This window comes from Canis aureus, chromosome 6, assembly GCF_053574225.1.
Source record: "Canis aureus isolate CA01 chromosome 6, VMU_Caureus_v.1.0, whole genome shotgun sequence".
Classification (NCBI taxonomy): domain Eukaryota; kingdom Metazoa; phylum Chordata; class Mammalia; order Carnivora; family Canidae; genus Canis; species Canis aureus.
Genome location: NC_135616.1, coordinates 35,885,824 through 35,898,068, shown reverse-complemented (window position 1 = coordinate 35,898,068; position 12,245 = coordinate 35,885,824).

The following is a 12,245-nucleotide window of genomic DNA, read 5'->3' as shown; positions in this document are numbered from 1 at the left end:
AATACTATCACACTCACTTAGTACATAAGGGCGTTGTAGGGGTCATCTCATATCAGATTATAACTGCTCCAAACTATCAAGCTACAAGGATTCTAAGAGCAGAACTCTGGAGCCAGCCATCACTGCAAAGGTGACGCGTTGTCTTTGGTTCTCAGGTGCTTGCAAGTCAATCTCAGTCTTCAGAAATGGGAAGGAATGCCTCTGAAGCCAAAATAGTACAAAATGAAACTCTACAAAATATAAGTGTTTGTTTTTTAAATTTTTTTAAATTTTTTTTTATGATAGTCACAGAGAGAGAGAGAGAGAGAGAGGCAGAGACACAGTCAGAAGGAGAATGCAAAATTTTTTGCATTTTTTTTGCATTGCAATAATAAAATGAAAATAAAAAATATAAAAATGTGTATTATTTACCAGAAAGCAATATTGTTGTCATCATAATCCATTTTTCATGACTTAAAAAAATTCGTTTGTTTAAGAAAGAGCATGTGAGCCTGTGCTCTCATGAGCGCAGGGAAAATTGTGGAAGGAGGGGGAGAGAATCTCCAAGAGACCCTCCGCTGAACATGGAGCCCAACCTGGGGCTCCATCTCATGACCATGAGATCATGACCTGAGCCAAAACCAAGAGGCAGATGCTTAACCGAATGAACCACCCAGGCACCTCCATTTTTCATCACTTTTAATACATATTCTTTGTCATTTGCTTTCTTTGGCCAAGCATACTTATTCTTGGTGAATAATATACCAAGGTGGGAGTGAGGAGCTGATGTGAATGATTCATTTTTTTTTTTTTTTGAATGATTCATTTAAATGAAATTTCTCTGTTCTTCTCTTTCAGAAAACAACCCTTTTTCCGGCTGGTGCTTCTATGGCATAGGAGGAGGCACTCAGAGCAGTAGAATCTGTAGCCAAGCTATGTCAGTCATGAAACTTTGAAATTAAACCTTGCTGTAATTTGTTGGTATTTTATATTGATTGTAGACATTTAGACCAACTGAGGTTAGTCAAGTTCTGAAATTAAAAAAAAAAAAAAAGTTTACACATTGCCCCAGACTGAAAAAGTATCCTTTTCCAGTCAGCTACCAGCGCTGTGAATGAATTGTGTTCTCTCCTTGATCTGGGAAAGTCTCTGGGAAGAGCCTTGACTCTTCTTGGGGGAAGGAGGTGGCTGCAGAGGGGTCTGAACCATGAACCTATAGGAGCATCTTGGGCTTTGGGGGCAGCGTGGCTATAGAATGTTCTCAACAGCACACATTCTCTCAGTGGTACACAATTTTAAATCACCTTCCTTTTTGGCTGGAGGGACTTAGAGGCCATCTGATTATATGTTCTCATCTTACAGTTGAGGAAATGAGGCCCAGAAGTGTGAAATCCATTTCCTAACTGCTTAGGGACAGAACCAAAACTGGAATGTAAGCTCATTCCACACCACCATTCTTACCAATCTTTCCCGTGGCTCTGGTATTCATGTTGAAATTTCAGATGTTAAATGTTTTTGCCAGTGTCTTTTCAACTGGGAAAAGTACTAGGGCTTAAATGTCAGATTTATTTTTAAATGACTCACTGTGTGTACTGAAGGAAAGGACACCATATTTAACTTAATCTAAGAAGCCAGTGATTGTAAAGCATGCCATTATTTTATAGACCACTGAGTTAGGTGGGGGAGTGGACCATTAACTTGTGACAGTTAATGGCCAAGCCTATTTGAATTTGATTTGCTAAAGTGTGAAAAAAAAAAAAATGGTACATCCTAGAATCAGTGCAACAGGATATTTTGACTCTGTTCCTAAAGTGAAGTCTGAAGCTCCCAAGCCAGGAGTCCTCAATCCTGGGTCTTCACAGAGAATCTTTCCCTTGCTAAATGCTGGAATTTTTTAAAGTGTCGATCTTCACCTTTCAGGGGTATTTAGGTCTTTCTTTTGGTGCCCACAAACAGCAGGGGGATTGCATCCCTTTTGCATAATATCCATACAGCATGAGAAAACAGTACAGTGTAGTTGATACCAAATTAAATTAGCACTGGTACTTATTCGGTATGTCGTAAAGTTCTGTTTGCAGAAAGAGCACAGGTTTTCTTCTCTTGCCTGTGCAATAGATTTTTCAGAACTATGCATAAATTTACTGAAACAAGATTGATTATTTTCCCCTATTTAATGTAAGGTGTTACTCAAAGTGGCAGCTTCTTCTCATGACAGGAAACTTGCATCAAATGAATATCCTTTTGAGAAACTGAAGTTTGCAAAGGGCCATTGACTTCCCCAAATTGAGCAGACTCAGGAAATTTTCCTTCAAACTCAGAACATTATATTTTTTAATGTTTTATTTATTGTTGGCAGCTCCTCAGGGATTTCACTTTTCTTTCTATTGGTCAGTGGAATTGATGTCAAAGTTTTATGAATTGAAAATATTTTTATTTTATTGCTTTTTCAGTTTGATATGAAGTAAAATAAAGGTTCTTGGTGATTTGGGATTCATTTTGCATTTTTGTGTTAACTACATCCTCTGTTCGAAGGCTGTGTGAAGTGCAGATGGTTGGTAGGGGAGGTGACACGCCGCTTCTCCCAATCCTTCCTTCAGGTATCAGGGCAAAGTCATTTCCTTGGGGAGGCACTGTCTTCACATTTGAGCTAGATTGGATCCCACTGCTGTGTTCTTCTCCTCTCCCATATTTTCCATGATATTGCATGATTCACTCTTGACATTCATTAATTGTTCAAAGTCTGGCTTCCCTCTTTGACAGTAACCTTAATGACAGTAGGTCCCTCTCTGTCAGTTTTTCCTGCTGTATTCCCAATACTTGACACAGGGTAGTAAGTATGAAAGAATTAGTAGCTAGAGGACAGCATGCCTGGGAAAACAACCAGCTGAGAAAGAAAATGGGAGTGTAAAGGGAACGAAGCCAGTCAAATAAACACACATTAAATTTAGTGAATATGAGCTACCCTGAAGACTGTAGGTATCTTTTTTTTTTAAGATTTTGTTTATTTATTCACGAGACACACAGACACACAGAGAGAGGCAGAGACACACAGGCAGAGGGAGAAGCAGGCTCCCTGCAGGGAGCCTGATATGGAACTCCATCCCAGGACCCTAGGATCACGACCTGAGCCAAAGGCAGACGCTCAACCACTGAGCCACCCAGGCATCCCAGTACGTGTCTTTTCTTAAAAGATTTATTTATTTGAGAGAGAGATTGAGAGAGAGATTGAGAGTGAGAGCGAGAGCGAGACAGACAGAGACAGAGAGAATGAGGTGGCTGGAGGGGCAGAGGGAGAACCAGGCTTCCTGTTAAGCAGGGAGCCTGACTGGGGCTCAGTCCCGGGACCCTGGGATGATGACCTGAGCCCAAGGCAGACCTCTAACCGACTGGGACACTCAGGCACCCCAAGACTATAGGTATCTTGATTTGAGTTCCACTGGAAGCAGTCCCTGAGATAAGGATTTGAGTGTGGGTCCTTTTTATGGGGGATAATCCCAGAAAGCACCAGTATGGGGTGGGGAGGTAAAGGAGATGGATGAAGGAGGGAAGGGAAGGGAAGCAGAAGAGCATGCATTATCAGGCCAGTCAGCACTGCGGGCATTGGAGCTTCAGTCTGGGGACTCCTGGGGTAGAGTGTGGGACACATATCTCATAGATGGTTCACTGGTGGGGAGGGAGCTGGGATGTTCATTCCCCAGCTACCTTCAGTCACTGGTGGGGGGCCACCCCCAACAGGCATTAATTCCCTGGCCTTTCTGACCTGCCAGAAATCCAGAAATGTCAGCAGAGTGGGCTGCATTGGGATTGCCTGGAGAGTCCTTGGGAGGGGCAGTTCCTGGCAGTTGGAAATGGGCTGATGTTTAAGGAAATGGCAAGTACTGAAAGGATGTGGTGTCCTGAGAGTGGCTGACCTGTGCCTGGCTCAGATCCAGTTGTGCCCGCAGGAGTTTTACTCCACCCTGCCATTAATTCATCAAGTTCGTGCGCGTGCACACACACACACACACACACACATACACAGAGACAAGGAGGTTTAGTATGCCAAGCTGTAGTCCCTTCCTAGATGGTCCTGAGTCTATAACTGATATTCATCGTCTCCTTCCTCTACCAGCTTGTTATAGAGTGAATTGTACTCTGCCTACAGCTCTCTCCAAATTGACATGTTGAAGTCCCAACCCTTCATACCTCAGAATGTGGCTGTGTTTGGAGATGAGGCCTTGAATGAGGTGGTTAAATTGAAACGAGATCTCTGGGGTGGGGCCCTAATCCAGTCTGACTGTGTAAGAAGAGAAAGAGACACCAACAGTGAGTGTGCACAAAGGGATGACCTTGTGAAAGACAACCAGAAAGCTTGCCGTCTGCAAGCCAAGGAGAGAGGCCTCAGAGGAAACCAACCAGTACCTTCGTCTTGGACTGCCAGCTTCTAGAACCACAAGAAAATGAATTTCTATTATTTAACCCATTCGGTCTGTGGTATTTTGACATGGCAGCCTTAGCCAATTAAACCACACATTCTAGATTCCCTTCACACTTGGCAAGTCTACTACTTGTCTAGGTTGCTTGACTGGTGAGATGACCCAAACCCTCATCCCTTAGCCCCTGATTATCAGGCTCTTGTCAGACCGTGTTTGCTGAAATTGTCAAGGATATTTGTTACCAGGCATGGCAACACTTAGAGGCACCCCAGTGAAACTCCTGGGTTCTAGATATATTCCTCCCTGTCCCACTTTCCTCATGATAATCACCTGCCTACTCCTGCTGGGACAGTTGCTCCTTTCTTGCTGGTCTATTGGCATGACTAGGCATCAGTCACAGCTTCAGTGGAAACCTCTCTGTGTCTCCTGGTTGATGCATCTCCTGGCAACCACAGAGAGCCAGGTGCTCTAGTCTAGCAGAGACTAAAGTTGAAGAGATGAGAAACATCAGTTTCCCAAATGGGTCAATGTGATCTATGGTGACAGAGGCCACTCTTCTTATCTCTTTGCTCCCAGACCTGTGTTTTCTACCTATTGCAGTCAACATACAGTACCATACTGTGATCATAGAAGTACCACATAAGACTTCATCTTTAGGACCAGCACCCCAAACCCTGCAAGGTATTCTTAAGATGCCACACCTTTATAAGACCATTCTGACATTCTCTCAGGACAGCAGCTTCTAGGTGAATGTGGTATATAGTATATATACAAGGTAGAGCCCATGGACACTTGCCCATGGTTGTACCAACTTCACTGTAAAGTGCAACTCTTGGTGTAACGTGTACATTCTCAGTGGGGACAGTCTTGCTCACAGTGGGGTGAAAATTGGTTCTTGGTGGGCAAAACAAATCTTACTCTTCTTGTGTCTAAAGCATAGATACACACATGGTGCATATACAGAGATACAGTGTAACTATGGTATTAAAATTTCTTGGGGGTGGCATTGGGAAAAAATTCTCTAAAAAGGCTCCATTGGGTAATGAAAAACAATTTGGCAGACACTGGTCTAAGGTGATGTTCTGTGGAATTTTTTAAAATAATGATACATGAGATACTCTTAGCCTCTGGTTAGCATTGCTGGCTAAGATGCTGCCTGCCAGCAGAGAAGGAGAATCTATTCTTGGAATCAATCCCAGTAGAGGTGAATCTCTGCTCCTTTTCAAGTGGAAGGAGTTCAATGGAATCACTTTCTGCCAAGTGGCTGGTTGGTCTTCTGGGGGGATGATAACATGTTTAGGGCTCACCTTCAACTTCAGAGGCTAATTGGTCAGTTAGCAGTAGCCACTAAGGTGGGCCTGGTCAGTGGAGACCCCTGTCAGAGTCTTCATCTCCGCTACCACAGCTACTCTGTTCATGAGTCCACTGGCGTGATCAGGGATGGAAGCTGGCTAGACGCCATTCCTACCCATTGGGTGGCTCTGCACCTCCTTTGACAAGTAGTTTCTTGTGGGTGCTGGTGTAAGACACAAGGTACAAGGATTTCACATTCTGTTGCCTAGTCTTTTGTTTTCAGTCTTCTAACCCCATTCCCTGATCATTCAGTCAAGTCGTGTCCCATTGCCCAGCAGTCTGGGTATGTGCTTACCTGAGGCTCCTCCTCCTCATCATGCCAGGCTGATGACCCACTGTGTCACTTGATGCACTGCCCTCTGGGAGCACTTCTCTCCACCCTGGGTGGGGCTGTCACATAGCAGCAGTCCACATATAGGTGAACAACAATGAACATGCAGAGGTGATTTGATTTGATTGCTGTTGAACCAGGCATGAGTGTTTTTGCTCTTCTCCATTCACTGGGTTGAAGGAAACCTCCTCTGAGGCCACAGGTGAGAGCTGGAAGGAGAGACATGGGTGCAACACAGGAAGTTGGAAGAAGCGTCTGCATTGCCCATCTGCCTGGATTTGCCTCCACCTGTTCCAGAATGTACCCCCTGGACCTGACTCAGGGGGTCTACATAAGGATAAACTAGTTTATTTATATTTTATTTTTTTATTTTTGGATAAACTAGTTTAGAGTAGCATTATTTCATGTTCCTGTTTCCTTCATAACATTTACAAAATGCTTCTCTGTACATGTTACCATAGAGGCTTTCTGGCTTTCTTGTTAGTTAGTCCTAGTGACCTGAACTTGTATTTTCTTTGGTACACCAACAGCAGTCGACAATCAACCCACTCTGTGGTCCTTAGAACTACGTGTGACCCCATAGCTCTCAAATGTCAGGGGTGTTGCATAAGCCTGTCCCCCTGAATCCTGCCCTGAATCACCACATATAAGGCCAAGATAATTGTGATGTTTCAGCTTGGCAGCTACCACCGCTCCACTTCCATAAGCAATGGGATCCTTGTTACTGTCTGGCTGGGAAGGGGGCTGATTCCAGAATGCCACCCTCACATCTGAGGGTGATACTGTCTTCAGTATCTGATACTATTCTGATACTGTCTTCATCTGGGTTCCTCGAGGAGGCCTGGAGACCAGGACTTGAGATCAAGTAGTTCATTTAGGAGATGAACCCAGAGCACACTAGCAGTGAAACGAGAAGTGAAAAAGGGAAGAGAGGGAAGTGAATAAAGACTATGTTATCAAGGAAGTTGCCATGGCAAGCAACTGGAGCTGAATCCCACAGGGGACTCTGGGGAACAGCAGAGAACACAGATTGCAGTGTTAGTCCATGACAGGTGTCAGGTATGTGTATTCGTTTTCTAAAGTGGTGATAATAAGATACCACACGACAGCTGGCTTAACCAACAGCCTCCCAGTTGTGAAGTTTAGAAGTCCAAAGTCACGATGTCAGCAGAGCTGGTTTCTTCTGAGGGCTGTGGTGGAAGGAGCTGTTCTAGGCCTCTCTCCTGCCTAGTAGATGGTCATCTTACCTCTATGCATGTTTCTGTGTCCAAATGCTGCTTTTGTATAAGGATACTTAGTCATGCTGGATTAGGGCCCACCCTTAGGACCTCCTTTTAAAAAGATTACGTCTCTCCAGATCCTACCACCAAATAAGGTCACATTCTCAAGTACTGGGAGTTAGGACTGCAATATACGAATTTGAGAGATAACAATTCAATTCATAGTTGTATTTATATGCCAACTCCCATTGTCACTGGTTGAGGGCCGCTTTCAATTTAGGGGAATGCAGTATTTCCCTAGCATCTTCAGCCTGACATACATGTGGCTCGGAGGCAAATATGTGACAATTGGCATTTGGATCTGCATACTCGGAAGTCATAAATGCCAAGGAGATATGAGTGGGACACCAGCAATACCTGATGCCTTGAGGGTGCAAACAACTAACCATTTCTATGCCATTTAACTGTTTTTTTGTTTTTGTTTTTTAAATGGGGAAGATTATGAGAGAGGAAATGATAGAAAAAAGATAAGTTTTATGTGTTTTGCTTCCTATGGAAGCAAAAGTGTTAACAGAAGAGACCCTGTCTTCCAAAAAGAAATGCTGGCTGGGTATTTTTGGTACTTGCACCGCCAGCTAATTGTTTCAAGAAACTGAAAACTTTAGAAGTAACATGATTTCTTCATAGTTTTCTTAAAAATATGTTTAGTAATCATGAATGATGAAATAATTAATGCCTCATACAGATTGAGGAAGTAATTAACTGTAGAATGAAGGACTTCTCGGAAATCGTGTCAGGAGGTGTCGCCAGTGGAGAATTGCCACCAGATGGCAACAGAGTCTCTGGAATCTAATTTTGTAGGGGCATTTGAGAAAGGTTTACCCCAGGGCTCATTCCTGAAGCAGCTTTCACTGAACCCCTGTTATGGCAAATACTACTCCTTTTATGAATGCCTGGTAATTTGTTTTAAATTGGAATTTTTCTCATGAGATTGAAAATTATTTTAAATTCTGAAAGCTGCAATGAAAATGAATATAACCCATTGGAAGGAAATTTTGTAAATATTTATTTTTTAAATTTAATTAGTTTCAGAGATAGAGTTCAGTGATTCATCAGTCTTATATAATACCCAGTGCTCATTACATCACCCAGTTGCCCCATCCCTTCTCCACCCCTCCCAGCAACCCTCAATTTGACTCCCATGACTAAGAGTCTCTTATGGTTTGTCTCCCTCTCTGATCTTGTTTTATTTTTCCCTCTCTTCCCCCATGATCCTCTGTTTTGTTTCTTAAATTCCACATATGAATGAGATCATATGATAATTGTGTTTCTCTGATTGACTTATTTCACTTAGCATTGTACCCTCTAGTTCCATTCATATAGTTGCAAATGGCAAGATTTCATTTTTTTGATGGCTGAGTAGTATTCCGTTGTATATACACCACATCTTCTTTATCCATTCATCTGTTGATAGACATCTGGGCTCTTTCCAGTTTGGCTGTTGTGGATATTGCTGCTAGGTAAATATTTATTAAAATTAAAAAAGAGAATGTTTCTTTCATTAGCAATTTTGCAGCTAGGTATCTATCTTACAGAAGCATACATGCACAAAAATATATAAGTATGGTCATTTGCAAGCATTGTTTTTTATTTTTAAGATTTTATTTCATTTTTTAAAAAGTAATCTCTATACCCAATGTGGGGCTTGAACTTACAACCCCAAGATCAAGAATCACATGCTTTACTGGCTGAGCCAGCCAGGCCCCCCTCAGCATTATTTTTAATAGTGAAAAATTAGAAACAATTTGATGGCTGTTTAAATAAATCTAGGGACTATTTAATTAATTAAGGCAAAAATTAATAGACCCATTTTCCTTACAAGGAAATATATTCAAAACTTATGAATTAGAAGGTCACGGGCAATACATACATAGACACTGAGTATGTAAGAATGTGATATTTGTACACGTGTAGAAAGCCTGGAAGGATGCATACTGAACGTTAACAATGGTTAACTCTAGAGAGAGGAGGGATAACTTTCTATTACATGTTCTTCTATGCTGTACTTTGTTGTTTGCAGATACATTTAAGAATATTATAATTTAAAATTATTATAGAATTTTTTTGAAGGAAAGAAAAATATATAAAACCAATAACCCACAATGCTGTGACTATTCTGAATAACCCAGTATCTCTCAATTGAAATATTTCTTTTTTTAAATTGAAATATTTCTGATATTCATCTTGGCTCCAATGTATAAGTTTAGGGTATTGCACATTCAGAGAGAGTAAGCCTGGCTATCTATCTTAAAAATCTATTTATACTGTACGATTGCATTGGTTCAAATCCCAGCTCCCCCATTTACTAGCTGTGTGACTGCAGGCAAATAATTTAACTTCTCTGAGCTTTAGTCTGTCTCTATAAAATGAGAACAAGAGAATTGACTTTGTAGGGTTGTTACGAGAACCAAATGAGTTATGTGAAAAGTACTCAGAATAGTTCCTGGCTGATAGTAAGAGCTCAGGAAATGGTGATTATTACTGCCCAAGGATCTATAGTAGCATACCCTTCACTGCTAAATTAGGCCAGTAATTAACCACACTTGTTGTCAATGTAAATTTTTTAGGGTTTCTGCAGATAGCATTTGTGCATAGAAAATACATTTACCATTATTTTGTTTTTTGAAATTAATCTTTTGAACTAATTATTTCAAAGTTAATGTTCAATTTATTAGTCATATACATTGTAAAATTTAGTTTTTATTTTTTAATTTAGTTTTTCATAAGTATAATGCTCAACATTCTATTTATAAATCTAATAAATTTCAATAATCACTTTCAAGGGAGAACTTTAACATTTGGTCATTCAAATTTAAGAGACCAAATTTTGTTAAACAGCCCCATTTGTGATTTAAATTCCCTCAAACGGGGCAGCCCCGATGGCTCAGCGGTTTAGCGCTGCCTTCAGCCTAGGGCATGATCCTGGAGACATGGGATCGAGTCCCATGTCAGGCTCCCTGCATAGAGCCTGTTTCTCCCTCTGTGCCTCTGCTTCTCTCTCTGTGTGTCTCTCATGAATGAATACATAAAAAAAATTCCCTCAAACATTTTAAACTGCAGTATTAAACTTAATGTAGATTAATTTTTTTCTATGGCCTGAACTGACCAGCAAAACTAACCTACAGAAAAAAAAACAAAAAACCAAAAAACTAATCTACAGTATTAAGGTCTAATAACTTCAGTTCATATATATATATACACACATATATAAGTATATAAGTATATTTGTATATATACATATATGTATAAGTATATATATATAAGTATATATAAGTATACTTATATACTTATATATATACATATATACACATATATACTTACATAAGTATACTTATATATAAGTATACTTATATATACATATATACATATATACTTATATGTAAGTATACTTATATATACATACATATACTTATATACTTGTATATGTATATATATATGAACTGAATTTATTACTGTAGGTTAGTTTTGCTGGTCAGTTCAGGCCACAGAAAAAAATTAATCTACATTAAATTTAATACTGCAGTATTAAGACACAAAGGAGGGTCCTTAGTATAGATTTTATGTACCTTGCTTCATTTTTAAGTTCCAGATGTTAAAAACCTGGCCCCGTCTCCCTTCCTCAGTTGTTCAGTTTCTTTTTTATATACATATATACTTATATACTTATATATGGATATAAGTATATATGTACTTATACATATATACATACGTATATACTTATACATATGTACATAAGTATATATGTATATATACATACATATATACTTATACATACATTCATATAAGTATATATATAAGCATGTATACTTATATGTGTATATATATATTTTTTTACTACATCTATATTCTTATTCTCTTTCTCTTTATACACACACACATATTTTTTTTTTTACAAAGTTCAGTTTATAAATGTAAAGTATGCAGCTTTCCCCTTTAGGCTGTGATATATTTATCGCAATTTATCTATGCATTGTGTCTGCTTCCCAACTAAACTGTAAACCACAGGAAGTGAAGGTAGGGTTAGTTCTGTTTTGCTAAGTAGTAGCTAACACATAGAGAGCTTTGAAGGCCAAAAAGGATTTGAATTGGTCAAAACCAGAAAGGTACTACAGACCTGGAGAAATACCAGCAAAAGTAATGGGTAGTAAAAGTGGCATAAAGATTTTGTTCATATTTGCCAAGTCTCACCCATTATAAATAAATAAACACACATATACCAGGATATACAAAGTGCATGTGTATCCTCAGTAGCTTGATAACTTTTTGTTGTTGAGGATTTGAAGATTTCAAAATACATGAAACTGTATTCTATATTATCAAATAGCTCAGAAACAAGTCACTGTGCTGTGTACATCTCTGAAGTGCTTCCCATTTCTCATGTCCTATTCCTGGATTTTTCATTCTAGGATATGCTACTTGTGAGTGGATAATCTTATTTTCCTCCCAAGTAAGCCATCTCAACTATCTCACCCCATCACCGGACAAAGCAACTGACTGGCATTCATTTGTTCTATTCATCAGATATTTATTGAACATCTACTATAAGCTGGCCAGTGTTGTGAAGGCCTGTGGGATACAGGAGGAAACAAAACAAAGAACGCTTCCCTTTAAGATCTCACTTTCTGGAGGAGCTGACAGATAAAAACATAAAAGCAAATTATATAGTATTTTAAGAGGCACTAATGCTTTGGAAAGAAGAAACTGAACAGCTGCGGAAGGGAGACGGGGCCAGGTTTTTAACATCCGGAACTTAAAAATGAAGCAAGGTACGAAAAATCTATACCAAGGACCCTCCTTTGTGCCTTTCTTCTTCTTTGTCCTTTTCGGGCCCGACAATTCGCTTAGTAATGATAACATCCATTTACAGACAGGCCTGTCGCTCTGCAG